At 45.3% G+C, this 18,515-nt stretch overlaps 1 protein-coding gene across 3 annotated transcripts in view; it reads right to left on the bottom strand.

Annotated features, from left to right (window-relative positions):
- The window catches only part of DAPK1 (death associated protein kinase 1), a 218,005-nt gene that overhangs the window by 135,817 nt on the left and 63,673 nt on the right, over nt 1-18,515 (bottom strand). The gene's annotated exons all lie outside the window — the stretch shown is intronic.

Raw genomic sequence — 18,515 nt, 5'->3', positions numbered from 1 at the left:
TAACAAACATGCAGTAATGAAAATATCTTCAAACCTTCAAATGATCAAGGGTCAGCTTGGGATAGAGTCACAGAGATCAGGGGCAGGAAGTGAATCCTGTAGGACCATTTCATAAGCTTGCTGAGTTCCTGGATACTTATGGAGACTGGGGCTGAGTATAAGTGACTAGAGAATGTCTTGAGGCCATAGGACACTGACGTAAGGTGCTGACTAGAGTTGGGAGAACTTCCAGAGCCTAGGCCTTCCTGGTCAGGGACGGACAGCAACAAGACACCATGCCAGGGAAGCCCTTGCTGTGCTGCCCACCTCTGCAAATATTGCCCAGCCTCTTCTAGAACCACTTATCCTCACCACCCCAGTCCCAGCCCTCCCCACTTCTTCCTCATGTCACCTCCAGATGTAATGCTAATACATGGCTATGTGCAAGGACACAACTCAAGGGTCACCAGCTCTTTAGAGAGCACTGTTTCCATCCTTCAGAGACAGAGCCTTCACTGTGGTGCCACCTGGGAGAAATATGTAGCACACAGTGAGACATGCAGGGAGGAAGACCAGCTCAGATCGTGTGGAAGGAAGTGAGGCCCATTCGTCCAGGATGGTTTGCCAGCTATGCAGATTCAGCAAGGAAGAAAGATATAAACATGGGTGCACCTTTCAGCATATGATTCCAATCAACAGGAAGGCACAGGTAGTGTGAGGAGGGAGGGGCCTTCTGGGCCCCAGGAGGCTGCATTCCTATGTGTGATCTGGTATAGATCACAGCTGCTCCCAGAGGGGTCACAGTTGGCTTACTGTATAAAAGCAAGGCTGGGGGCTTCCCTGGTGGTCCAGTGGTTAAGAATCCACCTTGCAATGCAAGCGACACTGGTTTGATCCCTGGTATGGGAAGATCCCACATGCTGCAGAGTGACTAAGCCGATGCACCACAACTACTGAGCCCACAGGCCCTAGGGCCTGAGCTCCGCAACAAGAGCAGCCCTGCAATGAAAGCCCACATACTGCAACGAAGAGCAGCCCCTGCTCACCGCAACTAGAGAAAGCCCGTATGCAGAAACAGAGACCCAACACAGCCAAATAAAAAAACAAGTAAACCTTTTTAAAGAATTAAAAAATAAAAGCAAGTCTGGTGTCTTAAGAATCAGCATCTCAAAGGTGGAAGTTCAGTTCGGTGAGTCCAGTTCATTCGCCCAGTCAGGTGCAACTCTTTGTGACCCCATGGACTGCAGCACGCCAGGCTTTCCTGTCCATCACCAACTCCTGGAGTTTACTTAAACTCATGTCCATTGAGTCGGTGATGCCATCCAACCATCTCATCCTCTGTTGTCCCCTTCTATTCCCACCTTCAATCTTTCCCAGCATCAGGGTCTTTTCAAATGAGTCAGTTCTTCACATCAGGTGGACAAAGTATTGGAGTTTCAGCTTCAGCATCAGTCTTTCCAATGAATATTCAGGACAGATTTCCTGTAGGATGGACTGGTTGGATCTCCTTGCTGTCCAAGGGACTCTCAGGAGTCTTCTCCAATACCACAGTTGGAGAAGCATCAATTCTTTGGCGCTCAGCCTTCTTTATAGTCCAACTCTCACATCCATACGTGACTATTGGAAAAACTATAGTTTTGACTAGATGGAACTTTGTTTGCAAAGTAATATGCTGTCTAGGTTGGTCATAACTTTCCTTCCAAGGAGCAAGCGTCTTTTAATTTCATGGGTGCAATCACCATCTGCAGTGATTTTGGAGCCCACAAAAATGGTCTCTCACTGTTTCCATTGTTTCCCATCTATTTGCCATGAAGTGATGGGACCAGATGCCATGATCTTGGTTTTCTGAATGTTGAGTTTTAAGTCAACTTTTTCACTCTCCTCTTTCACGTTCATCAAGAGGCTCTTTAGTTCTTCAGTTTCTGCCATAAGTGTGGCATCATCTGCATATATGAGGTTATTGATATTTCTCCCGGCAACCTTGATTCCAGCTGGCTTTGGTCCATGATGTCATGACTTCATGGAGAACATAACATATTTAGCCACTGTCCTGGGAACCAATCTCAATACTTGCTTTTCATTTTGTTTCATTTTTTAAATAAAAACCACTTACTGTGAGATTATAAGTGATAATGCTTTTAAAGGTTATGATATAGTGTGAAATCCCACAAGGTCTAGCGGTTAGAATTCCTACTTTTCACCCAGATGGGCTGGGTTAGACTGCTGGTGTGGGAAGGAAGACCATTTTGGGCTTCCCAGGTGGCACTAGTGGTAAAGAGCCTGCTTGCCAATGCAGGAGACATAAGAGACACTGGTTCAATCCCTGGGTTGGGAAGATCCCCTGAAGGAGGAAATGGCAATTCTCTTGCCTGGAGAATCCTTGGACCGAGAAGCTTGGCAGGCTATGGTCTACAGGGTTGCAAAGAGTCAGTCACAACTGAAGTGACTCAGCACGCACGTAGTGTGAAAGGTCAAAAAATTCTAGCTTGGTTTTTGCTATTGTCTTTATTATTAGCTGTGCTATTCACCGATCTCAATTTATCACAACTCAATGGGATCACTGAGGGACTAGGAATTTTAAATTCTGAAGTAACTCTTTTGACTTCAGACACTTTATCCCCAACCTCTGGCAAGTCAATACTCTCCCCCAGTGAACCAAAACACCTTCAAAATCTTGGTCCTAGCTGATACTCCAAAGGCAAAAGAAAATGTCCTGGGACTTGAGGTCCTCAACCAAAGTGCTGGCTTCAACCAACAGCAAAGCCAACTCCTCAGCCACTCTCAGAAGAGAAAAGTGGCTTCTGATCCAACCTCACCATTCAAGGAGATACAGTTTCTTCAGCCTTGTGTGATGGAAGAATCAAGGGGCTGCCATTATCTGCCCAAAAAGTTGCTACCCCCGAATTCTCACACTGCACATAGCCTTTGCCTGTAGATAACTGAACAGTAGGTCAATGCTTTTTAAATGGATGTAACCACAGCTGAACTGCTGGCAAGCAGATGGGACCCACATGACTGACGCAGCCATCAATTTGTGTCACTGGGGCTTTTACAAGGAAGAGGCAGGTTGAGCGGAGGAAACAAACTCTCTCCTTCCCCTTTCAGTCTTCTCCTTCTGCTTGATGTCTGGCCTTTGTCAGGGGACTTGGGGCCCAATGCCTGGCCTCTTCCGAATAAGCCAGGTCCGCACTTTGCCACATTCCTCTCATTTGTAAGCACCAGGAGAAACTACTCTGCGGATTACAATTTCAAATGCAAACAGTGGCCACAATGTAAACATTTGCTCTGGGGTTCCTAGCAAGGCTGACTTTATAAAGAGTGAAGTCGGGTGAGCAGAAGACTGGGGTCTCCCATCTAGTCCCCAGGTAAAAGATTTTGTTCCTAGGGTACAATTAAGTCACTGTTCACTTTTTTATGTGTGGACCGAATACACAATGCCTTTCATTCTCAGGGACTAAAGAAAACAGGGGTTGGCATGAGGTGTCCACATTTTCCTTAATGAAATGAACAGCCCAACCCGAAATTCAAGTGCTAAACTTTCAACAGCAAACAAAAGCCTCGTGTTCCAGTCCAGTTCACTGAAACCAAGTGACTCTTATATCAGCCTCGAACCTTGGGAGCATTTACTGACTTATTCTTCTCTTATCAGTACGTTTAGGGGTCAGTTCCACATGTAAGCAAGGAAAACAAATATAGCAAATGACACTTAGGATGAAAAAAATTTGCTGGGACTCATATCCAACACGTTATGTGTTTCTGAATGCCTTCTCTGCCTCTCCTGTCCCCCAAGTCTGGGGAGTCAAGTATTTCAGACATTTGAACAGAAAATTCAGTTTTTGGAATAAAATCTCCTCTGGTGGCTGCTGTGAATGATGACTCTCTTCCTTCGTGAAAATCCTGAGAAGCGAACGTGCTCAGTGGGCTTTTCACTCCCTGAAAAAAGTTCTCTGCTTGAATTCTAGCTCTGCACGTAAAACCTATATTGCTTACGCTATGTGCAACTGACTATTTGTTTGCATAACAAAATAAGAAGAAGAATGGAAAAGAGCACGGCCCAAGTGGAGGGTAATATCTTTGAAGTTAAAGCAAAGTGTTCGATGATATATAAATAGATACACGTGGCAGATTTCCATCAAAGCCATTTTGAGTTGTAATAAAATTAGTCCCAAACCTAAGTTTTCTCCCCCTTACTGATCAACTCAGTAGTAGTATCTCTCAGTGTTAATAAGTAGACAAGGTTGGGATCAGAAGGGAACTTTCTAGTAGACAGAGAGGCCTGAACAGTCAGAATGAAGGATGACTCCTGTAGACACCGGAGGGAAGCAAGACCAGGAGTCCACACGGACCCAGGTGATATCTGATCTGCAGGGTTTGTACCTTCTTTCTCCTGGACTGCAGCTCACTCTTATCACAAAAGAACAACAAAAATAATATTAGCAAGTGATTCAGTTATGCAAAGACCAACACTAAAATGTGCAATGCAAACTTCAAGATAAGGAGTGTAAGAATCACATGCAGGAAAAACAAACTGCTTTTGTTTCAGAAGCTTTTCCAACACACTAAGACCCAGAAACGCATATATTATAGTGCCAGAAATAAAATCATGACATTCAGAGTTCTTGAAGGTGGGTTTTATGGTGATTTCTTGAATCAAAAGAGAATAAATAAAACTACATTGACATTATTGGTCAGAAGTGTTTTCTGGACTCTGAAAGAGAACAAAGCAAGAGAACAGACAACTCTCAGCCTTGCATTTACAGCGATTTGGCACCATTTCTACAAACAACACAAGATCAATGGGCTGGAAGACCTCTAGAACAGGGATCCCCAACCTCTGTCTGTGGACTGGCACCTCCTGCCAGATCAGCGGTGGCATTAGATTAGAAATAAAGGGCACAATATATGCAATGCACTTGAATCATCCCAAAACCTTCCCCTCCTCCACTTCTACTCCATGGAAAAACTGTCTTCCACGAAATCAGTCCCTGGTGCCAAAAAGGCTGGGAACTGCTGCTCTAGCAGAGAAAGTCTGAGTTTAACCAGAAGCCTGGCCCAATCCAGTCCTTGCTGCCCCATCCAACACCACCCCGATCCCCCAGCAGCAAAGAGCTGGGCAGTCACAGCCTTTGTGCCTTAATTGACATGTTTCAGGAAATCTATTTTCACCTCAAGTGCTTGCCAAAGGTGGGACCATAAAGTGTTTCTATTTATTAGAAATACTTGTAAATGGCGTGTTTGTGTGTGTACTTGGGTGCCCATATGGTAGGGAGTGGTTTACAAAAGGCTGAAAAACTTTATCAAAAATCTAAGCCAAGATCATCTAGGGTCTTTAAAAATAGAGTCCAACGCCTCCGTGAGGTTCTTAGTCAATGGACGGGGCAAGGCATAACTGCCCATGTTAACAGGCTCCCTGGGCACTTTGATGCTGTGAAGTCTGAAACCCCCAGACTTGTAATCGTTCTCAACCAGAGTTACAGGGAGCTGTTGAGAATGCGGGTGCCTAGACCAGACATGGACCGATGAAATCCTAATCTCAGAGGCTGGGCCCTGATGGCAGTGGATTCTTAAGTTCCCAGGAAATTCCCTGGAACCACTGAGACTCATGCAGGTTGGTGCTGCTTATGCGAAATAAGGGATGGCCTAAGGCATCAAGAGAGTGCCCCTCGCCCAACCACCGCATTTTAAAATCACTCCTGCTAGGTTGACACTTCCTTTCAGGAGCCGACTCTGTTCCTCTAAACTCCTTTCCCAGTATGAAGCCTGCTCATTACCTTAGCCCAGAAGTACACCAAGTCCTTTGCTGTGGCAAGATCCTCCTTCAAACACAGCGGGTAGATGATGAACAACTGCAATTTTAAAATAGATCTGCTTTGCAACCACCCCAAATTATAAACTACAGCTCACAAACCTTTTTCCCCCTTTTCAAAGATTTTTAGAAAACGTTTTTTTAACGACTTCTGTGCACCCCCCAGGATGAGTTTAGAGAGCCTTCTCCTCTGCATCATGGTGCACAGCCACCTTACAGACTTGAGACCCCTGTGTAGACAGAACGGGGGTGGCGGGGTGGGGGGTGTATGGGTATAAGCTGCAAGGCAATGCTATGCATACTGCATCTCATTTTCAAACTCTCTTTAGCCAAGATTTGTTGAAGCTGAGGGATTTAAAGCAGGCTCAGGAAGGTGGTGCCACAGATGAAAAAACATCTCCCCCACTGACTGCATTAATTAGAAACTAAATTGTTTCACCAAATTCTTTTAAAATGTAAGTACCCTCAAAAGCAGCTAAGCATCATTCACTGGGGAATATTACTGTAATCTGATGATCAAACTGGAGGGCTGTGGGATGATTTTTGTTTGAGCCACACAGTGTTTTGAGAAGAAATGAATCCACTGTCAATATTTTAAACTAATTCTTGGCACTGCCTAGACTTGGAAGAGGTGGCAGTGCTGGCCCACATCCCCACATACGACCATCACACAGTGGATAAAGGCTGGCAACTTGTGATGACTCTGTGCCCTCTGGCAGGACACAGGCCTCACTGCTCCCTACTGCCTTATGCCTGGTCAGCTTCACTCACTGCTGCTAGCTGCAGAGCCCCTGCCAACACCTGAGTTTGCAAACTCTTCTTCCCTTTAAATCAACAGAACCAGTGATAAGATCTGCATTCACATTTTTCATGTCCTACTGCTGAGCCATGGGTCTCAGATGGTCACAACCTCCTCGTTGGATGAAGCCAGAGTTTCTTCAATATTACTATTCCAATTAAGTAGTGACAGCTTCTTGGGGAGTTGATGAGTATGAAAAGGAGCTGAATGTGACTGTGAAAGTATTTGGAAACTAAAGCCACAGATGCCTGTAAATGACAGTTGTCCAGTCAGCTCAAGATGGCCACTTGGAACAGTTGAGTTATGCTTGGGTGGGAACACCATGGAGGGCAGTCTGGGGTGGGGGTGGGGAGGAAGGGGGCTGGGTTCATGGGTTAATGACAAGGCAACCTGGGGAATTCAGGCAATAGCCCCCTGAGAGGGGCAGAGACCTCAAACCTGCACCTGGAAGAGCACAGATCTGGCCAGGATTCCACGGCAGCAAGCTGATCAGTGGAAACCAAGTCAGGGGCTGAGACTAGTTTAGGAAGTTGCAAGATGCATTCTTAAACGGGAACCTCCTAATTCCCCCATTACTTCAGGTTCCGACCCAGCATTTCCAGTTGAGACCAGGGTCTCCTGCTCCACACCTGGTCTTTCTCTACCAGGAAGAAATACAGGTGGAAGAAAGACAAACAGAAGCTGAGAAGACAGTCACTTATTTCTACCCCATCCCCCCACAGACCTTATCTTTCCCTTTATTATCAGTTTAGTAGGTTATTTGCATTTTGGCAGGATTTCCTTTTCCAGGGCCTATCAACTGAGTCTGGAGGAGACGGCAGATGGCCTGCTGCACAGCTAATTTGAGTACATATTCAAGACAATAAACAGCTACAGATTGACTTGGCACCAGCCACCAGGGAGGGGACGCCAAGTATTTCTCACGTCTGCCATGTCCCCTGGACTTTGCCTTCACTTGCTTCGCCAATAGAAAGAGTATATTTTAATCTTCTAATAATTGGTTTGGGAGGAACTCTATCTTTCATAAGTAGTCCAATTACATCTTCAGATGAACTATGAGCACAAATCTTTGCACTGGTAAACATTATCAACCAGAGTTCTTGCTATTTTGCTTTCCAACCAGTCACCAAAACGTACAGATATCTTTCCAAAGGTATATATTGTACATTTCCAAAGCCCATCTCTTTCCATATTGACCACAGGATCTGTCCCAGGTAGGAATCAAACACCCTGCTGAAACCCTCGGTGTGCGATAACCACAGTCTCTGTCCCAGTAGCAAAGTCGTCTTTTCAAACAAGGAAATAAGGTCACCCTGTTATGACCAGCTCCCAAGTGTTCACTGCTTTCCCTTCATCCTTTTAAGAGGTCGATTAATGCATCTATCCCATCCTCGTTCTTCTTCAGAACATCAGTCTACAAGATTTTGTTTTGTTTTCTTTCTGTATTTAGTATCTGTCGGAATCTACGCTAGTTCTATAGTCAACAGTACTGATATAATTGATTCTCCCCACCTTATTTTTGGTAGATCCTTTCAAAATCTGAGCTTATTTGAAACACTCTGTTTCTAATCAATATTTATCTCCATCTACCACTTCCCTTCAATTGGAACACCCTTAAAATGATCACATTCACTTTATTAGTCATATTCTGTACTCTATGGCTATCAGCATTGCTAATCAAGACTCATCCCTATTAAGTGTCCATCAACAGATGAATGAATAAAGATGTGGTGTATATATATAATGAACTACTACTCAGACGTAAAAAAGGAAATTTTGCCATTTGCAACAACATGGATGGACTTGGAGGGTATTATGCTAAGTGAAGTAAGTCAGACAGAGAAAGGCAAATACTGTGTGATCTCACTTATATGTGCAATCTAAAAAATAAAACAAACTAGTGAACATAGCCAAAAAAAGAAACAGACTCACAGATACAGATAACAAACTAGTGGTTGCCAGTGGAGTGAGGGAAGCAGTGAGGGGCAATATAGGGGTAGGAGATTAAGACATACAAACTATTATGTATAAAATAAGCTACAAGGATATATTATATAACATAAATAATATAGCCAACATTCTATAATAACTATAAATGGAGTATAACCTTTAAAAACTGTGAGTCACTATACTGTACACCTGTAACTTATATAATACTGCACATCAACTACACACTTTAATTTAAAAAAAGGCTCTTTCATAATTTTCTTCTTCATGCACCACTGAGGACCTCTGTTACTGATTGTCATTCTTGGGCATCTGGCTTATCTTATGGCCTTGCTACTCAAAATGCAGATTGTGGGAGCTTGTCAGAAATGCAGAATCTTGGGCCCCTCTCCAGACTCACTGAATCAGAAGCTGCATTTTAACAGGATCACAGTTGATTCATGTGAGAAGCACTGCAGTATGGCGTGCAGTTATATCCAGGACTCGGCAGCCATGTCTCATGGTCAGTGCAAGGTTCACCCTCACAAAACAGTTATTCTCCACGCTTGGTCTCCGGTGGACTGCCACGTCCATTGTGTGCCAGGATCTGAGTAGAGGCCCCAGAGTCAGTGAAGGAGAGGACAGCCTCTTTCCCTAGGAAGTCAGCATCTAATAGGAGACACTAACATGCAAATCGCAGGTAGCTCAAATGGTGAATAATCTGCCTGCAATGCTGAAGACCTGGGTTCCATCCCTGGGTTGGGAAGATCCCCTGGAGAAGGAAGTGGCAACCCACTCTAGTATTCTTGCCTGGAGAATTCCATGGACAGAGGAGCCTGGCAGGCTTCAGTCCTCAGGGTCACAAAGAGTTGGACACGACTAAGTGACTATTACTTTCATTTTCAACATGTAAGCAAAGAACCACAGGGCAACAGAGAAAGTACCACTTACAGAGATGTGTATCAAGGGCTCTGGGAGAACTCAGAGACCTGGGTCTTGAAGACAGAACATGAAGTTCTGAGAAGGAAAGGGGCAGACAGCCATTGCAGACTACAAGGACCATATACCCAGGAAGGAGCCAACAATACATCATGCTGGAGAACAGCAAGACGGTAGGTCTAGCTGTCACAGAGGGTAAGTGAAGGGAGTGGGCCACGGCCAACCAAGAGGCACAGAAACCACCGCAAACTTTGTAGTTCAAACAATAGTCGTTGACTTGTTCATGGTCTGATGTTTACAATATGGGCAGGCTATCCACTCCTCATGGTTTTGTCCTAGCTCATTACGTTTGCGATCCACTGGGACTGGCAGGGGTTGATGGCCTAACTCACTAATCTGGTGACACATGCTTGTTGTCACCTGGGCCTCTCGCTCCACGTGTCTCTCACCCTCCAGCAGCCTACCCAGATCATCTTTACATGAGGACAAAGTGGCCAAGACAGCAAGGCCTAGCCTCAGAGGTCACCACATCCCTTCTGTAGGGCTCTGCTGGGCCAGGTCAAGTCATAAGGACAGCCCTGATTCAAAGAGAGGGGAAGAACAGAAATGCCAAACTGCTAAGGCGGGTGGCACCCCTTGCAGAGGTTCCTGAGGGAACATGAATATTACCACCTACTCCAGAGAGGAAAGAGATATCCATGCATTTATACCTTCTCTAGAGATCCAACCAGTTCATTCTAAAGGAGATCAATCCTGGGTGTTCATTGGAAGGACTGATGCTAAAGCTGAAACTCCAATACTTTGGCCACCTCATGCGACGAGTTGATTCATTGGAAAAGACTGATGCTGCGGGGGCTGGGGGCAGGAGGAGAAGGGGACGACAGAGAATGAGATGGCTGGATGGCATCACCGACTCGATGGACATGAGTTTGAGTAAACTCTGGGAGTTGGTGATGGACAGGGAGGCCTGGCGTGCTGTGATTCATGGGGTCACAAAGAGTCGGTCACGACTGAGCGACTGAACTGACCTGAACTGATAGGCCCCTTACATTCAAAAGCATTCAAGAAGCTTAAAACCCTGCTTACTTTTGTAACCCCAACTGTAACTCCCATAGTTCTTTCTGGTGAGTACTTAATAAATTCATGTGGATTAATTAAATTGTCACAAATGCACATAATTATAAACTTAGGAATTGGAGTTTATGGGCAGAGAATGCCCAAGGGCCCAGTTAATAAAGAATAAAAAGTCTTTTTGCTTACAAAACACGTCAAGACGACAGAATAAGAACATGACTGTTACACAAAGGAGTATGTGCCCTGGAATTCACCAGTAACAAATCTCCAAACAGATTACTGCTCTCCTTCCATTTTCCAGCCTTCATTCCAAATCCCATCGTTTGTCATGATGGAGGTAAAAAAGTTTGAGAGGTCAGGACCTGCTTTAGGTTCCATAAAAAAGCAGAGCAAGTCATCATGTCTGGGCAGAATCCTCTTTAAATCACTCTTTAAGCTTAACATACAGCAAATTGTCTTTGCTCGGCAGTAGCAGCAGACTTCTGTTTCAATCTGTCTTCCTAATTTGGGCAACTGACAAGCTATCATTTTATGAGTTAGACTTGGCAAGATTTATTTCCTTCTAGACATTGTGCCTGAGATTAAGCAAATGGAATGGTAAGGTTATATGGTAGTCTCAAATTCCTTTAGGTATAAATAATGTAGGGACTTGGATTAGCAAATGACCCAGTTCTTGACCCCTTTTCTGTAAAAATATAACTCTTTATTAAAATAACTACTGTGGCAGTGCTATTCATCACATATTTCAGCTACCTTTCTGGTCAGCACATGGTAGGGAGGCACCCCCATACTCTTCAAGTTAGGCTTGGCCATGTGACTTCCTCTGGCTGATGAAACATGAGCCAAAGTACTTGCCTTGGATGAAAGTTTCAAGAGCCAGTCCTCGATTTGCCACATCCTCTTCCCTCACCCAAAGTGACTGCCATTTTTCAGATGGTAGAGCTTATTAAGTACCACAAACAGGACATGTGAGACAGAGCCCTCAACTCACTCATACTGGCCATTGGCATTGTTTGTTACAGTGGCATGACTTTGCCCATCTTAACATAACCAGATGAACACATAATTACCTTAAATTGCTACAAGGAAGAAAGTGATCGCCCATTTAAGCAAGATGGCTCCTGATTTTAGGGCAGTTTAAGTGCAATAATTACTCTGCCCTCACTTCCCTCTGACTGAATGCTCCTACTTCTCTCGTCTTGCTTGCCTTGAATTTAGGAAACTCCTTTATATCCCTTCTTTGCAGGGAATGCACAGAAGTGACTGGGTTAAGGAAGAGAGATTGGGGCGTATTAAGCTCCTCTCTCGGAGAAGGCAATGGCAAGCCACTCCAGTACTCTTGCCTGGAAAATCCCATGGATGGAGGAGCCTGGTAAGCTGCAGTCCGTGGGGTCGCTATGGGTCGGACACGACTGAGCGACTTCACTTTCACTTTTCACTTTCACACATTGGAGAAGGAAATGGCAACCCACTCCAGTGTTCTTGCCTGGAGAATCCCAGGGATGGGGGAGCCTGGTGGGCTTCCACCTATGGGGTCACACAGAGTCGGACACGACTGAAGTGACTTAGCAGCAGCAGCAGCAGCAGCAAGCTCCTCTCTGGCACAGGATCTTGGCCTTGACCCCTTGGATAGCACCCCCAAGTCTGGATCATGGGGTCAGAGGGTCTTTGTGTTCCCTATCAGGGCTGTCTCACTCACAATCCTGACCCTGAGGGCAAACAGTGAGCCACTTGTCTAGAGTAAGTAGCAAACTCAGGTCTAAAGCCTGGCTGTTTTCCAAGGCTCAAGGCTGGCTCATAGACTATTATTCCCTGACACTAGTACATGCACCACATGGAAGTCAATTTCTGCCTGACATCTCCTTCCCCTAGAATTTCACTTGCCTTTTCTGCCTCTGGTCTGAGGGTTTCTAGGTCTGAGATTCCTCTGCTTCCCCAAGAGGTTTCTTTTCTCTGGTCCTACAGCTACATCTCCTCAAGGGCCACCCCTGGATGCCCAAAGCTGATCACTTCTAGCTGATCACAGCTACTCAGCAAGAAAACTCCGCCAGGACTTTCCAGCCCAGCACCTGACAGTCCTGCTCCTACCTCGCCCCTTTGAGGAGCCAGGACTTAAGTCAGTGCCCACACTCTCTGTGCCGTCTTCCTTCACAGACCCCCGTGAAGGACAGAGGAAGATTAAATTACCTGTCTGCTCAAACCACAAGGGTATCTGGGCAATTGTAGTCTGCAAACCAGCCTCAGTAACTCTCCCCCATCCTTTCTAACAAAGACCTAATCACTATGAATGAGTGTCTTTATTAAGCTGCAGTTTGATGAACTATCATCTGAAAAAGACTTCTTTAAGGGGACAATCCTTTTTCCCTTTCACATTTTAAAACCCATTTAAATAGAAGAATTTTAAAAGAGACCCACTCAGAGGAGACCTCACAGGCAGCTGCTTTATCCCACACTTCTCCATGACAAGACACATAAAGAAAAGGACACCAGACAGCGACACAACACACTCTTTTCCTCTATTTTTGGAAGAATTCAGTGCCCTCAACCACAAAGGGAAGCTGGCATGCTTTAGCGGCAAAAAAAAAAAAAAAAGCAGTTGAATGCCTCTAGTATGAAGCGCAGGCCATTTGAAAGGAGTCTGTGCCCCAGTTCTTGATGCCATATCCAGAACCCAAGAGGGTAAATGATGAAGTCCCCCAGCTGAGCTGCTGGCTGCCTACCTTATGTCCACTCCCTTCCATCTTCCCACCAGAATCAAATTTTATTCATGGCAGCAAATGTGCCTTATCTCCCATGCTCTAGGGGAGGGGCCAGGGTGCCTTCTGACATAGTCTGGTTGCTAAGTGAACAGTCTCAGGTGGCACTTCCAGGACCCCTTATGCTTCCCTTCCTCTTGCCTGAACCATGGGCATGGTAGATGGAGCTTTGGTGGCCAACATGGAGCCTCACAGATGACAGTGACCCCTAAGGATGGCAGGGGAGAAACCCAAGTGGAGTCTGTGTCTTTAATGGCACTGAGGGGCCAAGACGCCACACTCAGCCTCTTACCTCCCCACTTTCGTAGGAGAGAAAAATTAACCCTTTAACATGTCAGGATTACTGTGCTCAACGGACGCAAACATTACCCCCAAAGCAATGCCTGTCCAACCTACCATCTGAACGGGTTCATTCTCTAGGCCTGGAAAATTTCTTTTTCCTTGGAAAGTCAACAACCTAGAGGAATTAAAATCACTGGAAGTCTTTGTTAGACTAAAATCCACTTTGGGCAGACACATTTGGTAACATTTTGGGGTGATGAGAGGAACAAAGACTTAACATGTGCTGCTCATAAAATATGAAATAAGCACAAACTACTCCTCATCTGTGACCGCAGCCATGAAATTAAAAGACACTTGATCACTGGAAGAAAAGCTATGACCAAACTAGACAGCATATTAAAAAGCAGAGACATTACTTTGCCAACAAAGGTCCATCTAGTCAAAGTTACGGTTTTTCTAGTAGTCATGTATGGATGTGAGAGTTGGACTATAAAGAAAGCTGAGGGCTGAAGAATTGATGCTTTGAACTGTGGTGTTGAAGAAGACTCTTGAGAGTCCGTTGGACTGCAAGGAGATCCAACCAGTCCTGAATATTCATTGGAAGGACTGATGCTGAAGCTGAAACCCCAATACTTTGGCCACCGGATGTGAAGAACTGACTCATTAGAAAAGACCCTGATGCTGGGAAAGACTGAGGGCAGGAGAAGGGGATAACAGAGGACGAGATGTTTAGATGGCATCACCAACACGATGGACTTGAATTTGACCAAGCTACAGCCTGGCGTGCTGTAGCCCATGGGGTTGCAAATAGTGGGACACAACTGAGCAACTGAATTGAATTCCTTATCTAATACAATAACTGTCTAGATATATTAATTAGATATTATTGATATACCTGGGGAAAAGGAAGAAAAGATAGCAGGGCATCCAAACATCCATCAGTGGATGAATAGATAAAGGCAAACATACATACAATGGAACACAATTTAACCTTTAAAAACAGAACCTTTAGGCCAACACAATGGACATTTCCACAATCACAGGAAGTTCTATCACACAGCACTGGTATAGACGCTACACTATATACTACATGACACAGTGATGGAAAGAAAGCTTCCTGAGGCACTGGGATCTACACGTGATACATTCAGTTCAGTTCAGTCTCTCAGTCGTGTCCCCATGGACCACAGCACACCAGGCCTTCCTGTCCATCACCAACTCCCAGAGTTTAACCAAACTCATGTCCATTGAGTTGGTGATGCCATCCAACCATCTCATTCTCTGTTGTCCCTGCTCCTCCTGCCCTCAATCTTTCCCAGCATCAGGTAGCCCAAGTATTAAGCGTTTCAGCTTCAATATCAGTCCTTCCAATGAACACCCAGGACTGATTTCCTTTAGGATGGACTGGCTGGATCTCCTCGCTGTCCAAGGGACTCTCAAGAGTCTTCTCCAACACCACATTTCAAAAGCATTAATTCTTCAGTGCTCAGCTTTCAACTCCCACATCCATACATGACTACTGGAAAAATGTGATACATAAATTATACTATAAGCACATAACTTATAGGGCTCTTCAGTGGGGAAAATGGGATCATACTTGTCAGGCACACAGTAAGAGCTCAGGGAAGACCAGTTATTATTTTGTGGGGAGGGTGCAACTGGAATACAAATGCACACAAACACATACACGTTGGGGACTCCTTGCAGAGAGGGAGCATGAATCCATCCTCTGTACACCCTCCTTACCCCCAGAGAGTGCATAAGATTCTGATTAAACAACTGAAATGCACAGCCCCTCCCAGATGGCCCATGAGGCACCAAGCATGGGAACCAGGCTCAAGGAGGTCTCCCTTCTCCAACCTGCTTATCAGGAGTCCACCCACAGGGACTGTAGGGAGAAGAACCACATGCAGAGCCCACATGGGTGGGTGCGGCCCAGAGCAGGTTGTCAACGAGTCAAGTGAGGGATCCACAGGTGAAAACTTGCTGCTCATGTCAATAGGAACCCCTTTGACCACAGCCCTTCCCTTCAATGACTCTGCAGTGATAGATGTCAGACACCCAGGGACTAGCCAGTACTGGGAATTGTTCGTGTCCCTCAAGAGGGGCACTGATATTCACTGACTGCTTTGCACCTTGCATATCTAGCTTACTGCTACTGTGTATGTGTTTACGTGTATGGACATATACATATGCTATATTTGTGTATATGGAGCACATAATCAAGGGATTCCAAGATCCTTCACTCAAGATTTTTTCATAATTAAAATATATCTCAATTTTATAAACTTGCCTTATTTATTTTCTCCCATTGGTCTGTGGGTTTATCCTCAGGTTTTGTAATACACACCACTGGGTTGTTATCACAAAAGGACACAATCCACTTTGTTTAGCATCCTCCCGGGATGCTTCAGGGAGAGTATGGACAGGACAACACACCTATGTGCAGATAAGACATCAGTTGGGGAGATTTTGTGACCATGATATGAAACCAGACAGACTGCCTGCCCCTTGCACTTGACTTCCAAGGGGCTGGTCAGACGATTGGACGTGTGATGAGCCCACTACCAGCTACCACACTGGGCTCTCACTCAAGATCCTGATCACTGAAGTTAAAATTAAAGACTGACCACAGTTGGGTAAGTGAAAGAAGGAAAGCACTGACTTTTCAAAGAGACACACTTGGCTAAAGGACTAGGTATTTTTTTAAAGCCCAATACTTTTTTAATAGATAACTTCTCAGTGAGCAATGGTTTAAGTAACAAGAGGAGGATTCTGTAGGAGACAGGAAAAAAATTCTATCTACTAAAACTGTTGGGCAATAAGAGAGCAATGAACAGGGGAATTCCCTGGTGGTCCAGTGGTTAGGACTCAGTGCTTTCACCACTGAGGGCCTGAGATCGATCCTTGGGTGGGGAAATAACATCCTTAAAGCTGCATAGCATGGCCAAAACAAAAAGCAATGAACATTCAATGTTATTTTAACTTTATAATTTCTTAATCTTTAGAGCTTAAAGCTTTGTGGCTTTAGAGTTCACAAAGGAGGACTTTTTGAATCAAAGAAAGAAAACTGTAATTTTCTTCTTGAATGCCATGCATTCAGAAGCACGAGGAAGGGGCCAGATGTGGTGAACAGAGGATAGGATGAAAGCAAAAGGTGCTTCCCTGAGGCCTAGCCATGAAGGAAAAGGCAGATTCCAGGCTTCCAGACTCTTCTCAGGAGCCCCACACATTCCTCAAAGGGCTTGGTAGATGTGGGGCTGCCAGGGAACATGCCCTGAACAAATGACTAGAGACCAAAGAGGATTAGAAAACCACAGCCTCACAAAGCTAAACACTGACCTCGGAGAAGCCACACTGCCGAAGGAGATGTCGGCTCTTCCTTCCTGCAAAGTGGCCTCGGGGAGGATAAGGGTAGAGGCCAGGCCTCCACCTTCCTCCTTCCTTGACTCCTTAAAGGATGTGAGCAGCTGCAGGCCAGACGGGAAGAGCTGAAGGCCCTCCATCAACCTCCACCACCAGGTCCGAGGTGCTCTGCCCGCCCTGCCTCCATCTCTAGGCTGCCCCCTTGCAAACAGCAGCTGAGAAAGCCCAGCCCCAGGCCCCAGGCCCTACCCTTATGACCGCACCCATTTCAGCCTGGCAGGGGTGAGTTATTTCCATTCTTAGGCTTTCCTGAGAGCAAGGAGAGGGAAAAGCAATTTTTCTCCCTCTTCACATAAAAACATGGGGAGGAAGTCCTCCTAAGATGCTGGGCACACACAGGTCTGAGCTGGAATCCTCACACCGTGTTTGAAATACATGTGGTGTGTGTGTGTGTGTGCGTGCTGGAATCCTCACACCGTGTTTGAAATACATGTGGGGTGTGTGTGTGTGTGTGTGTGTGTGTGAGCTGGAATCCTCACACCACGTTTGAAATACATGTGGTGTGTGTGTGTGTGTGTGTATGAGCTAATCGCTCAATTTGTGTGTGTGAGAGAGAGTTAGTCAGTTGTGTCCAACTCTTTGTGACCCCATGGACTGTAGTCCATCAGGCTCCTCTGTCCATGGGATTCTCCACTGGAGTGGAGGGTGCCTTGCCCTTCTCCAGGGGATCTTCTCGATCAAGGGATCGAACCCTGGTCTCCTGCATTGCAGGCAGATTCTTTATCATCTGAGCTACCAGGGAAGCCCTGGTAGGGATCTACCTCAGGGACTGTTGACAGGATTAATTGAGATAATACATGAAAAAGCAGTTAGCACAGTGCCTGACGCACACAGCCGTTTAGCCATACAAGTTACTGTTAACGAGAGGTCCACCCCAAATTGCCTTCTCCTGTTTCCGGGTCCGGCTTCATCCGTGAGTCCCAGTGACCAAAACTAGAACGCAAATAGACAGTCTCTCCCCTGCTCCTCAGCAGTAATTATGATGGTCACGTGTGCACTTGCTTCTTCATTCATAATACCTAATTTTCTCAGTTGTCTTTTACAGAATAAAACAGTTATCTCCCACAGTAGCAGTGTGCGACTACCTCCACTCCTTTAAAGAATCATTTTCCTGTGCACCTCTTAATCATATTAATATGGAACTCACCTGCCTTGTAGTGAGTTAGTAATTTTTTAACAGTGTGCTCTTGCGTGATTGCATATTTGTGCCTAACAGTAAACTTTAAGGTGCTTTCAGTGGTTAGTTTTTAAAATTGGAGATTTGAATTTTTGGTTTTGTTTTTATTGTGTGTTTTCTATTCCGTAAGGATCAGCTTCTCCTTGATCCATCAGACATGAGAGAGAGGCCAAAAGGAAGTGCAGATACACTGCTTTAGAAGGTTGAGACCAGGCATAGCTCTGACCTAAGTGCTTCCTGGTTTAACGCCTGCTGAAGACTGTGCTATATTAGGGAAGTCCTCTAATGCGAAGGCAATGGCAAACCACTCCACTACTCTTGCCTAGAAAATCCCATGGATGGAGGAGCCTG

Source organism: Moschus berezovskii, chromosome 7 (assembly GCF_049115385.1).
Source record: "Moschus berezovskii isolate FMDL1 chromosome 7, NW_MosBer_1.0, whole genome shotgun sequence".
NCBI classification, from domain to species: domain Eukaryota; kingdom Metazoa; phylum Chordata; class Mammalia; order Artiodactyla; family Moschidae; genus Moschus; species Moschus berezovskii.
The sequence above is the reverse complement of the archived record's forward strand: the minus strand, read 5'-3'. Positions and strand labels throughout refer to the sequence as shown.